Source organism: Capricornis sumatraensis, chromosome 3 (assembly GCF_032405125.1).
Source record: "Capricornis sumatraensis isolate serow.1 chromosome 3, serow.2, whole genome shotgun sequence".
NCBI classification, from domain to species: Eukaryota; Metazoa; Chordata; class Mammalia; order Artiodactyla; family Bovidae; genus Capricornis; species Capricornis sumatraensis.
In genome coordinates, this window is record NC_091071.1 from 3,124,544 (window position 1) to 3,143,843 (window position 19,300).

A 19,300-nucleotide genomic window follows, 5' to 3' on the forward strand; every position below is an offset into this window, starting at 1 on the left:
CTGGAGCCACCAGGGGAAGCCCCTGAACCACTGGACCACCATGGAATTCCGGATTCTGGGTATGAATTACTTGTTGGTTAAACGTGCTGCTAATAAGTCCTCCAAGTTTGTGGCTTGTCTTCTCTTGTTTTCTTGGCATTTTTTTAATTTTTGGCAAATAAACATGTAAAATTTTCTACTGTAGTTGAGTTTATCAACCTTTTATAGTTTGGACATCTCTGTGCTTCAGAAATCTCTACCTAGCATGAGGGCCAAAAGATACTGTTTTAAGTTTTCAAAAGGTTTCCAATTAAAAAAAAAAAATGTCACTTGTGAATGCTTTTTCATGCTTAAAGGCAAATGCATTCAGTTCCTTTCCATGCAGAGCATACAGTATCTTCCATGCTTGTTCTTTCTTTTGCATATCAAGTCTGGGACAACCTTTGAGGGCCCACTCATCCTCCACAGAGGGCCACCTCGTACCATGTTCTGGTCAGTGTCTTCCAAAGGAGAGAAAGGGATATGCTTGCTGACCTACAGATTAGTCCAAGTGAAGTGTGCTAGAAAAGGTAATGGCTACTGTCTGCCCAGTTGTGGTCAAGCTCACAGTAGGGTCGTTATCCAGGTGAACCAACAGATGCCTACAGAAGCCATTCAGATACACCATAGCACGTAGGGAGCCACAGGAGAAGAAGGGGAGAGACGTGCTGGTCTAGGGTGAAGTCACGAGACTGCTGGCTCAAAGAAACAGGAAAAATGGAAGTGCAGAAAGCCTCCAAAAAATCCACCAGCCGCTAGAAGATTTTTCTTCACAAACGACACCAGCTCCTCTGCTTTGCTGCTGGCCTGCAGCTTCCCTGGCGGCCAGGTCAGTAAAGTCCAGCCACAACACAGGAGACCCAGGTTCGATCCCTGGGTCGGGAAGATACCCCGGCAATGGAAATGGCAACCACTCCGGCATTCTTGCCTGGAGAATTCCATGGACAGAGGAGCCTGGTGGGCCACAGTCTATGGGGCCACAAAGAGTCCGACACAGCTAGGTGACTTTCTTTCTTCTCTCTGTGTAGGTATCCGTCGTTCTTTCGGATCTTCAGCTGCTCCTTGGCTTTCTCCCGTGTCCTTCTCTACCCACTGCCAGTCCACTTTGATGGACCTAGTATGGTTCACAAGCTAAAGGGAAGAAACTCACCTCCCAAAGCCGTCACAGCCAACCTTCCCACCTTCTGGAATATGAAACTATCCAGGTGGTGTTCAGTCGCTCAGTCGTGTCCGACCCTTTGCGACCCCACGGACCGCAGCACACCAGGCTTCCCTGTCCTTCACCAAATGACATCAATTAACAGCTGGGATGCCACACTCTACATTTTTGGCTGAAGGTTCAGATTCCTGCCTAAACAGCATTTGCCACCATGGCTGCTTTTTAGCAAGTTCTGCAAGGTCCAGGGACTCAAAACTTTCCTCACAGTTCCCTAGACTGGCTGCCGCCATTCCGTCGAGCTCATCTCGCGATGACACCTGCCTCGACTCCGAGAAGGAAGGCGCGCGGTGGAGCGCAGGCGCGAGCTGGGTTGCGGCACGTAGGGTAGACGTGTCCATTCCCACTGGGAGACGGAAAGGACCAGGCAGGGCTGGGGCGTCCACTCCTCTTCCGCCCGCACCCAAGTCTGCCTGGAAAATCCCCTGGACGGAGGAGCCTGGTGGGCTGCAGTCCATGGGGTCGCAAAGAGTCGGACAGGACTGAGCGACTTCACTTTCACTTTTCACTTTCATGCATTGGAGAAGGAAATGGCAACCCACTCCAGTGTTCTTGCCGGGAGAATCCCAGGGACGGAGGAGCCTGGTGGGCTGCCGTCTCTGGGGTCGCACAGAGTCGGACACGACTGAAGTGACTCAGCAGCATTAGCATATCGTCATTGCAGCAGGAAAACTTTTGTTTTTGGCATATGGGATCTAGTCCCTGACCAGCAATGGAACCTCCGTCCCCTGCATTGGGAGTGCAGTCTCAGCTCGGGCCACCAGGGAAATCCTCCACTTGTTAATCTGTAAGCCATCTACGAAAGCTTTTTCTGTAAGGTGTGAGGTAGGGCTCCAGTTTTCTTGTTTCCATCTGATTAACTGTCTCAGTACCATTGATTCACTAAACCATCCCTGCCTGATCAGCAATGCCGCCTCTGTCAAAAGCCGAATGCCTTTATATGCACGAATCTCTTTCTGGGCTCTCTATTCTGTTGCATTGGCCAATTCCCCAAGCTCTGCGCCCTGTCTTTAACTCCTATAGCTCTGCAATAATTGTGTTCCTGGATGTAGATAAGTCATTCAAGGACTTGACGTTAGAACCTTAAAGATCAACTGGTCCAATCAGCCACTGAGAAACAGAGGCTCAGAGAGGGAAAGCATCTTTTGCAATGTCATACAGCATTTAACTAAAAGCACTGTTAAGAACTGGATGTTTGTGTTCCCGCCTCCAAAAAAAATTCATATGTTGAAATCCAACCCCCCCATGTGATGGCATTTGGAAGTAGAACCCTTGAGACGTGATTAGATCATGAGGGTGGAGCCTCCATGAATGGAATTAGTGCCGTTATCTGAAGAGGCCAAAGAGCTGGCCCGGTGTCTTTCTAACATATGAAGAGATCAGTAGTCTGAAACTTGGAAGAGGGCCTTCACCAGACCCAGACCATGCTGGCACCATGACCTCAGACCTCCAGCCTGTAGAACTGTGAGGAATAATTTTCTGCTGTTTATAAGGCACCCAGTCTATGGTACTTTATTATGGCAGCCTGAATGGATTAACATCCATATCTCACCCTGGAGGATGGTCTTTTCCTGTTCAATATGGCAATCACTGACCGCCTGTGTGTGGTTACTGAGCACTTGAAAAATTTGTTTATATTGATTACATATTGAACGTCCTTTGGATAGAGTTAACTAAAATATATTCTCGTAATTAACTTCACCTGTTTCTTTTTACCTTTTTATGACGCTGAGTTGGGACATAAGCCACACACTAAATTGAATGCCCACTAGGAAATTTAAAACTTCCTCTACGACTTGTACGGTATGTCTACTGGAGAGAACTCACCTATACTACTGAATCCACTCGATCACAAAGCCTCGATTATGGCCCTAATACGTGGACTGGACGGTAAAAAGGGCCGCACCAGGAGGAAAAGAACAGAAACAATCGATGCACTCCGTCTCCTCACTGGGCTCATTACCCGGAGAAGAGTCATCAGTCGCAGCATGAAAGAAAGGGCTCACGGTCCAGCCCTCAGCCCAGCTGGAGCTGTATTCCAGTAAGGGAGCGGGCAGCACCAGTGCCTAAATCTAGCCATCATTTACACCAACCCCCCTGTCTTACAGATTAACCAGCAGAGGTCCAGAGGAGTTGAGACACCTACCCAAGACCACACAGCGGGTGTGGGACAGAGCTCCTTCCCCCAGTGTCTGCATGTGTAGCCTCCAGTCCTGGGCATTCCCCTTCCCTTTGAGTGAACACTCCACCAGCTTACATCTCACACAAGCACACCGGACCCTTGAGAAAAGCCTAAGAAAGTCCGAGTGTCCACCCCGGAGGAGACCTCACAGATCTGTGCAGCCAGCCCCTCCCACCTTCGTCCCAAGAGAAACTCCACAGGAATTCCCACTGGTATCCCCTTCCCAGGGGGACTCCCCAACTTTATGAAGGAGACACAACACGTCTCCCTCCAGGGGAAACCGAGATGAGACCGAGGGGGAAAGGACCCACTCTCCCTGCCCCCAGCCCTGCCCAGGCTGGGCTCTGGGGCCAAGCTGCGCTCCCTCTGATGGGAACTTGCAGAGACGTCGTGGGACCAGGGGCCCTCAACGACTGCTGGGAGACAATGAGCCGTGTTGTGCCACAGCAAAAAAGACGCCCACCCAGCTCAACTCACCGCCTGCCCCCCTCCACCCCTGTAGGTGGGAGGCGTGGGGGAGGGCAGGGGCGGGGAGGGCGAGTATCCTCTCCCACCTCAGGCTCCCCCCAGGGCAGGAGGCAGAAGCCAGGGCTGCATGCCCAGAGTGGCCTGTCCTCCCGCAGACCCCTGCGGGCCAAGGGCCAACCCTAGAAAAGGGTTTTCATCCAGCTTGCAGGCAAGCCCACGCTCCCAAAATCTTCGAGCCATTTAATATTCCCTCCCCTCCCCCAGCCCCTTAATTGGGAATCTGAGCCACAGGACCTTGGCTTCCACTCAGCAATCTGAAATCACCACTTTAGAAGAGGAAACCAAGGCTCAGGAGGGACCACGGATTTCATATTATGAAAAGGCCAAGACGCACAGGTCCTGGCCCTGAGCCTCAGTTTACCCACCCTAAAAGAACACTTACCCATTCGTCCTGCTTGCTGTGAGGGCGGTCAGGGGTGGTGAGAGGACAGGGCCAGTCAGGGGGAACAGGGGTGGCCAAGGAGGACAGGGTGATCGGGGGGGGGGGGGGGACAGGGGTGGCTGGGGGGATGGGGCGGCGCGGGGACAGCGTGGTCGGGGGGACAGGGGAGGTGCTAGCCAACGCCTTTTATCATTAACAAAAGCTCCAGGTAGCGACTGAGCCCGTACAAAGTGCTTTCAAGGGATTGTCTCACTTAACCATCGCGAGGGGGGCCCCAGGGGTGGGGGCGCTCGTTATCCCCGCCTTGCAGAACTGAAAATCAAGGTTCCGAGAGGTGAAGCGACTGGCCCCAGGGCACCCCGCTAAGTGTGTCTGAGGCGCTGGGAACCCGCGCGCCTCCCGGCTCCAGGGCGCAGAGCTCACAAAGACCGCGACGTCTCGCGTCCGGGCTCTTCCGGCCCGGGGACAGGGTCCACTGGTCACCCCGAATTCTCTGGGAGTCGTGGGAGCGGGGGGCGCGCTGGCCGTGCGAGTAGTCGGACCCGCGCCCCCGCGCCCGCGCGCCCCCGCCACTCACCTCGCGTACTTGGTTTTCTGAAAATCCAGGAGCCGCGGGGCGAACATCGCGGCGGTTCCATCGGCCTCCAGCCGGGGGCTCCGACCGCGGCCACTCGGAGAGGCCGCGGGGCAGGAGCAGCAGGTCGGCGGGCGGGGGGCGGGGGCGGCCGGGGGCGCGCGGAGCCGAGCTGGAGCTGAGCCGGGAGCCGCCGACGCCAAATCCGAGCAGATGGTGGCGGGCGGGGCGGGGGGGCTGCGGGCCAATCGCCTGAGTCCCCGCGGCCCCGGCCCCCTCCCCGCGCGGGGCGGACCCCTCCCGGTCTTGCTAGGGGGCGGGGGCCCTGGAGGAGGAGTGGGGGCCCCGGGGGGAGCTTCCGAATGCAGCCCCTTCCCCCTCACTCCCCGGGCCCCCTCCTCCCGTAGTTCTTCCAGCCAGAAGACGGCCTGTTAGACGGAGCCGCGCTGCCCTCGCCTTGCTGTTCCCCACCCTGCGCCCTCCACCCCGCCGGGGCTGGGCTGCAAGGCGTGGGGAGCCTGCAGGCGAGGCTGCCCTGCAGCCCCTCGCGTGCCCGGCCCCAGAGGGTACTTGTAGCTCGCGAACCCCCACCGCCTTGACGCCCCTTCGAAGCTCGACGGCCCCAAGGGGATGGCCGCAGACTCTGGGGAACCCCCCCCAACTCCCAGAGGCTATGATTCTGGGGACCCTCGTGATCCCTAGATAGGGGCGCAAGCGTCTGGACATTTGGTCACCAGATTCCAGATACCCAGGATCTGCCCACCTCCACCCTGAGTCTATACAAGATGCAGCTTTCTCCTTTAGAGGGGCTTGGCTTGGGTGATGGGCTCCGTGAAACTACCTACTGGAAGAGGCAACACCCTGAGGGGCTGCTGGAGGGCAGGCCAGCCTCCGACAAGGAAGGACAAGTCCTCAAATAGAAGGACAGGCCATCCCTTCGCACCCACACACCTCTCCCTCCTCCCCTCCCTTTCCAAGCCCCAGCTCCTTGCTACTTTTTATAACCAGCTTTATTTGAGATCTTACTACACAGTCAGAATAATCCCACCCACGTCCTCTGCCCCAAGGTAGCTGCAACAAGAAGGAGAAAGACAAAGGGACTCCCATCAAATTCATTTCTGGGTTCCAGACGCTGAGCACACACCTGGAATGGGTAAGGACCAGAAGGGTTGCAGGTATATGCGTTCAGAGGCCACAGCGGGGCTGGCGGGGCGGGATGGACAAGGGAAGGGATCCAGGAGTGCTTAGGAGGTAAAATCCACCAGACCCTGCTGATGGAGGATTAGAAGTGGGGCATGGCCCCTGGGTTTCTGGCTGGGCCTGCTGGGTCGGTATTGATGCCACCTAGCTTCCCTGTTGGCTCAGGTGGTAAAGAATCTGCCTGCCATGTGGGAGTCCTGGGTTCTGTCCCTGGGTTGGGAAGATCCCCTGGAGGAGGGCATGGCAACCCACTCCAGTATTCTTGTCTGGAAAATCCCCATGGACAGAGGAGCCTGGTGGGCTGCAGTCCATGGGGTCGCAAAGAGTCGGACACGGCTGAGCGACCAAGCACAGCACAGCTCAGGGAGGCGGGCGGGGAAGGAGTAGGAGGAGACCAGAGGGGAGCAACAGGAAGCCCGGAGATCATGAATGGGGTTTCGGCCAGGTGAGCTTGAGGTCGGGGTTGGCACGAGTGCCAAGGGATGAAGCCAAGCATGCCAAGCATGAAGGCCAAGGGATAGATGTGTGGGCCACAGGGTCTGGCAGGGCTGAGGGTCCAGCCGGTGAGGAGAGGCCAGGAGGGCTGGGCTGGAAGGAGCCCCATGGGTTCGACTGGCTCTCTGGACTTGCTAAGGCTGTGACTTCCAATACAGCGGCCACCAGCCTCGTGCAGCTGTTTACATCTTACACTGAGTGAAAATCAAATAAAATTGAAAATGCAGGTTACGCTAGTCGTATTTCAAGGGGCTACCATATCAGACCACTGCCAACATCATGGAAGGTTCTGTGGGACCGCATGACACGAGATGATCATGGAGTCAACCTCGGGATGGTGAACAGCATTTAAAAAGAAAGAGAAGTTTAAGGGACACAATAGGAACAGGTCACGTTCAAGAAGGGCCTTCCCCGGTGGCTCAGCGGTAAAGAATCCATCTGCCAATGCTGGAGACACAGGTTCGATCCCTGAGTTGGGAGATCCCCCTGGAGGAGGCTCTTGTATTCTCGCCGGGAAAATCTCACGCACAGAGGATCAAGGCGGGCTATGATCCATAGGGCCGCAGAGTCAGACAGTACTGAGCCTGCACACACATTGAAACAGCTTTTGTTTGTACACATCTGGGTCCTGGTTGGGATGGTTGGGATGGCAAATGTGTTTCTTACGGGGTCTCGTGGTTAAGAAAGGCGGGGCTCACGGCGGTGGTGGCCAGCGCCTCTTCCCCTTGTATACAGGAGGGAAAGTGAGGCTGAAAGGGACCAGGGGACCCTCCCCAGGTCACAGCCTGAGGAGCCCCGCTCTGCAGACTCTGAGCTCCCTGCCCACACAGAACCTCCCGTTCCAAGGAGTTATTAGACCTCCAGGAGCCCAAAGTCAAACTGAAGAAGGTAAGGCCAAGCCCTGCACACCGTGGCTATTTTTCACTGACCACCTCCGTCGCCATTGCTCTGACCCCCAACCTCTGCCCCCAGCCTCACCGTCGGCTGCACCAGGACACACCTGTCCCCAGGCACCAGCCAGACCTCCTCCTCCAATGCCCTGCACCTCAATTTCCAAATCAAAATCTCTGGCTTTTCAAGGTGAGAGTCCCCCACTTTTTCGAATAGCCAGGCCAGGCTCAGGGTGTCCGCTGCTAACCACAACCCCAGAGGCCCAGCAGAGTTGCTCAGAGAGAGGCTTGGCCCTCCCCCGGCTCCAGGTCCTCTCGCCTCCTCCCAGCCCCCAGTACGGTCGAGCTTCAAGCAGGTCTTGCCAGTGGGCTCGGCAGGGCCGCAGAGAAGACCCCCCGTAAGGAAACACAAGCCTAGAAATGGATTTTCTTTTCCTCCAAGAGCAAGAGAAGTTGAATAAAAAATAAGTTACTATTTTTACCACCGGGATCCAGTTGTTATAGCAACCGAGGGCCTGACTCCTGCACCGGAGTCAGGGTTGGGATCCACGTGAGAAAGAAGATAGGTGGGCTCCGGGGGTAGCAGGGGCTGGTGGACAAGCCTCAGGCCCCCGCCCTCAGGGCAAAGAGCCCGGGTCTGCCCTACCCCCGCCCCGAAGGGAAGTCCAGCCCTGCTCGCTGCTGACCCTTTGGTGCAAGCCCGTGCGTGCGTGCGTGCGTGCGTGTGTGTGTGTGTGTGTGTGTGTGTGTGTGTGTGTGTGTCTGTGCACGCTTGTGTGCTAAGTTGCTTCAGTCGTGTCCAAATCCGTGTGACCCCATGGACTCCAGCCTCCTCTGTCCATGAGACTCTCCAGGCAAGAATACTAGAATGGGTTGCCATTTCCTTCTCCAGGGGATCTTCCCAACCCGGGGATCAAACTGGCATCTCATGTCTCCTGCACTGGCAGGCAGGCTCTTTACCACTAGCGCCACCTGGGAAGCCCCGCCTCCCGCTAGCTCTGTGGTCCCAGACTCGGCCCGACCTTGCCACCAAGGCCTGGTTCACCTCTCCTGGGACTGGGCGACACGACTCATCTCCAGATGGGACCTGGGCCCCGCCACAGTGACAGCTCACGGACGGAGACGGTCAGCCTCTCAGCCTCGCCTGGCCGCAGCCCCACTCGCGAGGCCCCCTCCCTCTCTGCTGCTCCTCCTCTGGTCCCCCGAGCCCCAAAGTGGGCACCGGTGCTACCCCCCGGGCCAGGCAGGGCAGTGCCTGGGAAGCTCTGAAGTGGCCTCCCTGGGACTCAAGGCTGGGCGCTAGCGTTCCAGCCTCAGCACCCCCACTTGTAGAATCGGGGTAGCAGCACCCACCTTGCAGAATGACCCGGGAACAAAGGCGGCCTGGACCTGATGTGATTATGGGAATTCTGCTTCCCCTGAATCCTCTCTCCAGTTTATAAGTGAGGAAGCAGGCTCAGCCAACTTAAGCCACACGGCTAGACTGAAAATCACCACCGAGTCCATCTAAGCCTGGAGCCCCTGCACTATTGAACAGATGTTGATCACACACTCAGCGCGTTCCCAGCGATTACGAGGGGCAGAGTGCGAAGTAGGTGAGCGAGATGAAGCCCGCCCAACCGCCCATGCTTCTACCCCCTTCCTTGGAGCCCTGACATTCCCCGCCACCCAGATCACCCCCCCAACCATGAGGCCGTCTCTGCCTGGGGCTCCCCAGCACGCCTCTCCCTCTTGGTGACGTTAATCTCCAACGGTAGATATGAATGGGCACCTACGATGTTCCTAGCAGGGTCTGGGAGCTAAAAGCAGGCACAGTCCTGGCCGTCTAGAGCGTGCGGTCTGGTGTGGTGATCGCAAACCATTTGTCTGATGCCCAAGTGATAAATATGAGTACCTATCACCTGCCTCACTTTTCACATACATCATCGCATGGATCCTTTCAACAGTCGGACAGTGATTCCCGTTCAGTCGACCAGCTGAGGCTTGGACAGGAGGCTGGGGACCGAAAGGAAGGGTGGAGCCAGGTTGGAAACCCACACTGACCTCACAGCAAACCCCCTGTGGTCTCTAGACTTTCTCTTTCCGTCCCCCAGCCTCCCGGCTTGAGGCATCAGATGGAGGGGACAGGCAGGCCTGGGGAAAGCAACAGCTGAAGCACAGGTGAGGTCTTGCGTGTGCGGACTGAACAGAGGAAGCGGTTTTGCCTCGGGGCCAGGGCTGGGGGAAGGCATCTCAGCTGAGGCTGTTCCATGGCTAGACGTGGGCCGGGAGGACCAGGGGCAGCCGTGGGAGGAAGCGCCTTCCAGGCAGAGGGAAGGGCGTGTGCAGAGGCAGCCTGGGTGAGGTCTGGACAACACCCTCTGGGCAGTGGAGAAGCAACAGGTTTTAAGCAAGGGCGTTGGGTGCGTGGCCCTCTCCGCGCTACAGAGGATGTAGCGGGGGTGCTCACAGGAGACTAGCTGCCATTTAGGGCAGAGACACCCAGCTGAACTGAGGGAACAGAGAATAGACATGCCGGAAGACAGAATCCACGTGTCTTCAAGGGCTTCCCGGAGATGCAGTGGCTAAGAGTCCACCTGTCAGTGCAGGGACACGGATTCAACCCCTGGTCCAGGGAGATTCCCACGTGCCGTGAGGCCACGTGAAGCCCGGGTGCCACAGCTACTGACCCAGGGCGCTCTAGAGCCCATGTTTCACGTGAAGCCCTCGGGCCGCAACAGAGAGCAGCCCCTGCTCGCCGCAACTAGGGGAGGCCCTCGCACAGCAATGAAGACCCCGCACAGCCAAAAATAAATAATAAATAAGGAAGCTTTGCAAGTGGAAATGGAGGAAGAGAAGGCACTGAGGTTACTCCCCCCCCAATTCCCAGCTGAGACCCAGCTTCTCGTCAACAACGCCACTTTTCATCAAATCTAAGACACCATCCAGGTGAGGTGCGCTTCTGGGTAACACTCAGAAAGATAAATTGCTGGCAATTAATGTTGCCAGGTTGGCATCACGAACTTTTTTCAAGCATACAGAGTTCAGTGAATGGTACAGCGAACACCCATATACACACCACCCAGAATCTACGGCTAGCATTTGGTCCCGTCACATATCTATGCCTCGATCCATACATCATTCCATCTTTTTTTTTTTTTTTTTGAGTGCATTTCAAAGTAGCTTAGAGTCATAATAGACACTAAGGTACATATCATTAACTAGGGTTGAATATGTGTTTACAGTCCTTTTTTAAGAGAAAATCTACAAAGAATGAAATACAAATCTTGAGCGAACATTCACGGGTATTTGACAAGAACATACACATACATAAGCCCAATTCTTTCAAGACATAGAACCCCAGAAAGTTCCTGCATATCCCAGTCAAGCTCCACCCCCATCCCCAGGGAAAACCACTCTTCCGGTTAGTTTTGCCTGTTCTAGAACTTCACATACAGGCTGCATTCACCATAATGCCTTTGATGTCCTTTGATATCCTTTGATCCTTAGCGTAACGCCTTTGAGATTCATCCAAGTTGCTCCATGGATCAGTAACTCATTCCTTTTATCACCAAGTCCCTTCCCCAGGGTGTGGGCGTACCGAGGTTAGTGTGGGCACTCCACTGCTGACTGACACCTGGGCTGTTCCCAGTGTCTGGCTGTTATTGCCAGTGAAGAGGTCACTGAATGCTAAGACACGTCCTGATTTCAGGGCTGAAATGGGAGCTACATGGCGAGCTGCTGTGAACTGAGCACTGACTATCTGCAAGGTGTGTGGTTTGCACAGATTTACTCATTTCGTCTCTCAGCATCCCTCGGTAGACTTCCCTCCCTGTTGTCCAAAGGGGGATACTGAGGTAGTAAGAGGTTCAGCCCCGTGCCCAAAGTCAAACAGCATAGAGAGGGGGGGTCAGGAGGCAGAGCCAGGGAGGCCGGGTCCAGGGCTTGGCCTCTGTGCTGCCCTCCCTGGAGGAGGGGGTGGGGCACCCGGTGTGCCTGGGTCACACTCCAAGAGCATCCCACTGCTGGTCGCCTGCATCTTGGCCCTGCAAAGATCCAGGCCTTGTCGGGGGCAGCTAAGACCCTCCATGGGCCAGACAGGCCCTGGAGTGGAGGGAGGGAAGCTTCCTGGGGCGGAGCTCACAGGCCCACCCAAGTGCCGCCAGCTCCAGGGAGGGGGTGAGAAGCCAGCTCCAGGGAGGGGGTGAGAAGACGGGCCCAGGACCTGCCCTCCCCCACCAGGCTTCAGGGGCCCAGCAGAGTCCTTGCCAGGCCTGGACCCCTCCCTCCCACCCCCTCCCTACCAGAGCAGTCTCTCTCAAATGCAAACCAGATCAGGCCAGTCTCCCTCATCTGTGGCCCTCAGGGTGGAATCAGGAGAAACGGGCCTCACCCACCATCACAGTAAATGACTCTAAACTCCTCCAAACACACATGGCTTTCTCCTACTCTGTGACCACACAGATGCTGTTTCCTCTGCCTGGAGCGCCTTTCCGCCTTAATCTGCCTGGCAGGCCTCGATCTGTTCTTCCAGACTCAGATCAAAGGGCTCTGAGGGAGCTTTTGGGAAAACAGCTTCCTCCTTCGTGCCACCTTGGAGCCAGCGTGTGTCTTATCTATGTATTACATGTGTATATACATGTATACATGTGTGGTATGTATATGTATGTGCATGTACATGTGGTCATATATGTGTACATGCGTGTGCGTGTATTGTGTATATGTGTGTGGCTGTATATACATGTATATGGATGAAATTATATGAAGATGGTTTATGTGTGTGTGTTAGTCGCTCAGTCGTGTCCGATTATCTGTGACCGCATGGACTGTAGCCTGCCAGGCTGCTCTGTCCGTGGATTCTCCAGGCAAGAAAGGGAAGGCCATGCCTTTCTCCAGGGGATCTTCCTGATGCAGGAATCGAACCAAGGTCTCCTGCGTTGCAGGCAGATTCTTTACTCTCTGAGTCACCAGGGAAGCAAAGCAGTTTATATATACATATATATCTCAGATTTTATAGTACATTCCAGACTTTACGACCTACATCAAGTGTGTACGTCACTGCTGGAGTGTTGGTCTAACCAGGCTGCTCCATCCTCTGCCATCGGCCGAAACTGGGACTTGACCATGCATCCCTTGCTCGGGCCGCTGTGCCAGGGCCTGAGCCTGACAGAACTGCCCTCCCAAGGAGGGAGGGTTGGGGGCAGAGCAGATGGCTGGGGAGGGGGACTCTTCCCCCTTTCCAGCCTTGACACCCTCCCCCACAGCCAGCTTCAGATCTGACCAGAAAGGAAAGGCACAGCTCCCCCAGCTGGGTTCCCAGGACGCAGGCTCTGAGACGAGCTTAGTGAGCGGATTTATTAAGGCACTATTTTTGGGGTGGGTGGCAGGACAGGGCGAGCCCTTGGGCTGCAGTGATGCCTTGGCTTCAGCAAGTCCCCAGGGGCATTCTGAAGCTGGGGAGACCCTCCAGGAGTGAAGGAGCGGGGTCTTCACACCCTATCCAGGCCTGGCAGCCTGGAGGGTAACTCTGATTGGGGGTCTTGCTGCTCCCAACTGCTGGCTCCGCCTGGGTCCCCTCCTTCTCCTCCCTGCCTCCCACCTCCTCCAAACACATCGCTCCTCTCCTGACTTAGCTGGGGGTCCAAACCCCGAAACGCCCCAGCAGCAGAGAGCAGGGCTGGAGGAGGGCCGTGGGGGCTGTTAGGGATCTGGACTTTGTCCTCCAGACACCTCTTATCTCAGCCCGGTGATCCGAGGGAGGAGAGAGTCGGTTTTACTTCTCTGTCTGCAAAGTGCCCAAGGGCATCATTCAAGTGAAACTGGTCTCCTGTTCAAAGAGACCACTAGGGCTGGAGGGAATTCTGAGAGAAAGAAGCCAGGTTCTCCAATGCCCTGGGGGCCTAGGTGGAGGGGGAGGGAAAGAGGGGCAGGAGGAGAAGGTATTCTTGCTCTCAAACTGAAACTGGAACTTCCCTGGTGGGCCAGTGGTTAGGACTCCACCTATCCAATGCAGGGGGCTGGGTTCAATCCCTGGTGGGGGTACTGAGATCCCATATGCCAAGAGACGTGGCCAAAAGATTTTAAAAAATAATCTTTAAAAAACTCTAAAATAAAAAGATAGCGATACCAAAAGAAGGAAGTTGGAGTAATCCTGCTAGGTGATTTCAATTTACTTTAAAGCTACACTAATCAAGACGTTATGAACAGGAGAAAAGAACATACAGGCCAGCAGAAATAAAACAGATCCTTTGATTTTTGACAAAGATGTCAAGGTAACTTAATGGCTGTACAAGACGGTCTCTTCAACAAATGGTGCTGGGAAAAACTGGATATCCATGTGCAAAAATATTGTTACTTCCATATCTCACATCACATACAGAAACGAGCCCATAGGCATCGGTACTTTCTGGGGGCTTGGGACCGGGGTGGCTGAACGTGACGACAAAGAGTGAATTTTAGGGTGATGGATTTGTCCCAGATCTCGCTCTTAAGGGTGATTACATGACTGTATCAACCTGTCAAAACTCTTAGAACCGAACGCTTCACGAGAGTGCATTTTGCTACATGTAAATTATACTTTAATTAGACTGAAAAGACTTAAAACACATGTAACGGTATAGAAAAAAAGCCACATTATTGTACCTGCTGGGGGTGTGTGTGTGTGTGTGTGAGGACAAGAAAGGCAGACAGCAAGTGTGTGTTGTTTGGGGGCCCATTTGCTGCTGTAATTGATGGTTATCAACTTTAACTTTTTTAAAATGACGTTTCTTTATCATTTCCGTTTGCCATCAGATAACATGCCTGAATTGAGTGAGCTAGCGTATTCTCAAATATCTTAGAAGCTCATTAAACCTTAGGAATGACATTCTCATAAAAACTATATATATGAACTTGCTAAGGATATGGGTAGACAATTTGAATTTCCCTGTTATAGCAGCCATCTGTGTTTATCCAGACTCCTCAAGGGATTCCCCGATAGCTGTCCATGCTTCCCAGGTGGCTCAGTGGGTAAAGAACCTGCCTGCAGTGCAGGAGACCCAGGTTCAGTCCCTGGGTCGGGAAGATCCCCTGGAGAAGGGAATGGCAACCCACTCCAGCGTTCTTGCCTGGAGAGTCCCATGAACTGCGCTTCCCAGCTGAGTGAGCCTGGCATGCTGGGGCTTCCCAGGGGATACTGGTGGTAAAGGCCTGCCTGCCGATGCAGGAGACATAAGAGATGCGGGTTCAGTCTCTGGGTCACGAAGATCCCCTGAAGGAGGCTGTGCCCACCCACTCCAGCGTTGCTGCCAGGAGAATCTCATGGACAGAGGAGCCTGGAGGGCTACAGTCCATAGGGTCATAGAGAGTCTGACACGAATGAATCGACTTAGCATGCACACACGCCCATAGCCACTGTCCAGCACTTGAAATAGCCATTCCCATCCACTCCCTTTGATCACGCCTCCCCTCCTGACCTCTGTCGAGAGCAATGGACTAAGCTCCAAATTCTTTATCCATAGCACTAAAAATTAAAATAATGATTGGAAAACTAGCATGCGTTTTTCATCACAGAAACGTTCAGCACGCGAATCCCCAGGAACTGACCACGAGCCCTGAGAGGCCAGCCCGTCTCTCATCCTCTCTGACACACCAAGCCCGTCATCCATACCTGCCCGGTCCACCCCACTCACCCACCTCCCCGTCACTGGACGCCCTGACCCTGGCCGCCCTCAAGAGGATCCAAAGCCCAGGATCCAGCCTTGGAGGGTCCCTCAGGTCCAACATCTGGGCCTTGCTGGCCTCTTGTGGCCAGAAGTAGAATTATCACATGTTAAAAAGGAAGGTGATCCGGGAGTTGGCTCTGACTGGGGCTGGGGGTCGGGGTGGCGGGAGCTATAAACTAGGAAAACCTCAGCGGTACACGTCGGAATTTAGGATGCACCGACTCTCCACCCCGCTGACCCCAGCTCTGGGTATCCCGGATGAGTTTTCTCACCAAAACACACTTCCTCTGGTTCTCAGTAAAAGAGAGAAGAGGAACATTCTCATCGCCGAGATCAAAGAAACCACATAACCCAGAATGTGAGGGTCCCTGCAGGACCAGTGTTCACGGACTTCTCAAGGCGTGAACGCTGGAGTGGATCGCCCTTCCCTTCTCCGAGGGACCGCGTTTTGTCAGAGCTCTCCACCATGCCCCTTCCGTCTTGGGTGGCCCTTCACCGCGTGGTTCATAGCTGTGTGGGGTTACACAAGGCTATGATCCACTGATTCTGTCACTTCAACAAGTCCCTGGCATGAAAACGGGCAGAGGGGAGACTGTGTTGATTAAAATGAGATTTCCGGGCTCATCACATCGTGATTCAAAGGAAACCACCGTAAACAAGACCTGTTATACTGTCAGGGGAATGGAGCCTGGACGGGGCGCTTGACGATGTTAAGGAATGAGTGTTCATTTTGTGAGGTGAGACGTGGATTTGTGGCCATGTTAAGGGCGGGGGAAGGTTTTCTAGGGTGTAAACTGAGGTGCTACGGGTGAAATGAAATGGCATCTGGGATCAGCTTCTCAAATATCCCCCCAGATGTCAGGGAGTGGAGCTGAAAGGAGGAGAGTGAAATGGCGACTGCTGGTGAAGCAGGGCAGTGGGTGTGTGGAAAGACATTACGCTCTGTGCTTTGGGTGCACGTGAAAATAGCCGTAATGTTTTCTTAATCAAGTGCTTAAAGAGGAACAGAGGGATTCCCTGGTGGTCCAGTGGTTAGGACCCCATGCGTTCACTGCTGAGGGCCTGGGTTCGGTCCCTGGTCAGGGAACTAAGATCCCATACACCACATGGCGTGGCCAAGACAAATAAATGAAAGGGGAGCAGAGAAGACAGCAGGACGGGGCTTGGGGGCCTGAATGGTCGTGTTCCAAAAGCAAACCTGGGTCTGCTCGCCTGCACACGGTAAGGCCAGTCTGCCGACACTCGGTGGTGGTGAAGGAAAAGGGCAGCGCTTATTGCAGGACACCAAGGAGGGAGTCCAGACGGAAGCCTCTTCTCACCCCAGCATGAGAGGCGATGGCACCCGGGACACGGATGGCGGTGGAGAGGGGGCGCGGTCGGTTTCTAACTCTATTCTGGAGGCAAGCTCTGCATTGTTTGCTGAGAGTGCAGCTGACTAGGTGCACAAACATCCCACAGCCAGATCAGTAAGTCCAGGGCCCCAGACAAACACCCCTGCAGCCATCAGCCCCAGACACCGGGACTGATCAGTAACTGACAACTGCCCCACTTCCAACTCAGGACCAACCTGAGAAAAGCAAGTTCGCGCCCCTCAGCAGGAGCACGGGATGTTTCACTTCCCGGGAGCCTGCCTCCAGCCTCCCCGGCGGCAGTCTCCAGGCAGGACCCAGCTGAAACCTCCTCTTCTTTCCCCCATGAAGTCCCACCCCTCTGCCTGAGTCTCTGCCAGACCCCAGCGATGGCGGGCGACCCTCTTGCTATAGCAAGTGCAGAGTAGACAGCCTCTGCTCGTTCTCGTGCGGGTGGTGGCTGTTCCTGCCCACGGTGGTGAGAGAAAGGTTGGGGCGAGGTCCCTGGCCAAGGTGGGGAAGGCCTCGGGGAAGAGTGGCTTCGGGGAAACCACTGTGGGTCAGAACCTGCTTTGGGTCTTTAAGTTGGAGATGCTCCATGTGAACTCTCTAAAGGGAAGACGCCAACATTCTAGAGCCCAGGGGGGAGGTCGGGGAGAAGGAATAAACCTGGGAGTCAAAAATAAGATGGTACTGGGACCCACTTGTGGTCCACTGGCTAAAACTCCACGCTCCCAACGCGGCAGGCCGGGGCTTCATCTCCGGTTGGGGAACTAGATCCCACATGCCTGCCACTAAGACCCGGTGCAGCCAAATAAATAAAAAAAAAATATATATATATATATATATTTTTTTTTTAATAGGACAATATGACAAATAGTGAAAAAGCGGGAACATGCTAGACACCTATCAACTCAGAAACGCTGCTTTAAACGCGGGTGGGACAGCCATACGGTGGGACCCCAGAGCAACTGGTAGAAACGATTCATCCCACGTGGATTGGCCTCGGAGTGTCCCCAGGCTGCGAGGTTAAGCGGAAAAGCAGGAGGTAGTGCAGCTTCCGTAAGGATGGACGGGAGCTCAGCGGCCCCTCTCCCTGGCAAGACAATTCTAACTGGTGCCAGTGTTCCAGAACAGTCAATCAACATCTCTGCAAACGGTCCTTGGGGCGGGCAGCAAGCAGAGCCGCATTCTTTCAAGAATACCGACTAAATCTATGCAAACCAGCAGTCTGTAGCTTTCGAGCCACAACCCCCAGACATCACCCAAACCAAGGGCCACGTCACAGAAGCTCCACGGATGGCTGGGGAGGCCAAGAAGATGAGGCAGCTCCCTTCAGCCCAGGCTGGAAGGGAAGGGCTCCCCCAGTTTCTCATCACCCCCTGATGTGGGAACTCTAGACCTGGCCCATGTGACTGGCCTAAAGGACCCATCTCTGCTCTCCACCCGGTCCTCGCCGGGCGGAAGCGGTGTGCCAGGCGTCACTGAGAACACTGAGGTCCCCACCGACCCCACCCCGGTCCACTCTCCACCTTGAGACGTGCGTGCAGAGGAAACCAGGATGCCCCTGCGTCCCCCCAGGGCTGGCTTGAAGAGCTTGGAGTGACGTGTGTGTCACTGCGAGATGGGCTGGTTGCCACCCCGAGCTCAGGTGAGGCGACCCAGGATTCTGCTCGGAGAAAGCAGCAAGACTCAAGGACATGGAGCTCAGCTCCCATGCCCGAGCGGACTGGCCACATGGGAACCCTGAGCCGAACGCGTCGGCCCTAAAGGAAGACCTCACATGTCTTGGTGGAGATGCTCGGACGTCCTGGAGTTTGAGAGAGAGAGCCAGAGGAAGAGACAGCCGAGAAACGCCCGCCTGGGGTCGCAGACAATCCTGGAGGCAGCAAGGGTGTGCCCACTCAGGGCAACACTCGGGGTCAAGGGGAAAGCCTTCCCCTCACGCATCCAGCCCCACCAAACAGACGGCCGCCTCCTTGGCACAGGGCCTCGCCAAACTCCTGACCTAACCGCCACTGGACAGCAAGCTGCTCCTTCTCAGTGGCTGCTCTCGGAAGCCAGGAGGTTTGTTTGTTTTTTGGGCCATGCCACACAGCATGTGGGATATTAGCTCCCCAAGCAAGGACTGAACCCATGCCCCACTGCATGGGACGTGTGGAGTCAACCACTTGAGTGTCAGGAAAGCCTCTGTTCAACCTTTCTTCGTAGCATTCTCAGGAGGTGAGTTCAGTCCTGGTGATTATTGAGGAAGCTGATGCTCGGAGAGGCTGGGTGACTGACCCAAGAACATACAGCCGGTAAGGATCTGAGCCATTGTCTGATCTCAGTGTTCCGTACAGCCGACCCCGCCTCCCACCGCCGCACCTCAAGCGACATGCCCGCCACCACCCTTTCGCTCCTGCGCGTGCTTCCCTCCTCCGTGCCAGCTGCGTATCCTGCGCGTGTGCTCAGGACCTTGCCTGTGGGCGGGGCACTGTTGATCTCAGCATTGCTCATGAGGACACTACTGAGGAATGCTCTACAGTTGCAGCTGATGCCTCTGTTCTGAAACAGGGCAGGACCCTATGGTCCTTGCCTGCCCCCTCACTTCATGTCCTCTGCCTGCGTTTTGCCTTCAATCAGAGTAGGTTTAACCAGAGAAATGAGAACACACGGAAAATAAAGTCAAAGGAGATGCGATGATAACAATGTGGTCACTAAGTATAGCCAAGGACCTTTAGTTCTTTCTCAAGGGCAATAGATAATATTCTGATCCATATCCTGTGAGCTGTCTTACAGATA

General features: G+C 55.0%; 1 pseudogene; it reads right to left on the reverse strand.

Moving 5' to 3' along the window:
* Positions 1 to 702: 702 nt before the first annotated feature.
* Positions 703 to 1,575, reverse strand: LOC138075616 (FUN14 domain-containing protein 2 pseudogene; annotated as a pseudogene).
* Positions 1,576 to 19,300: the final 17,725 nt, after the last annotated feature.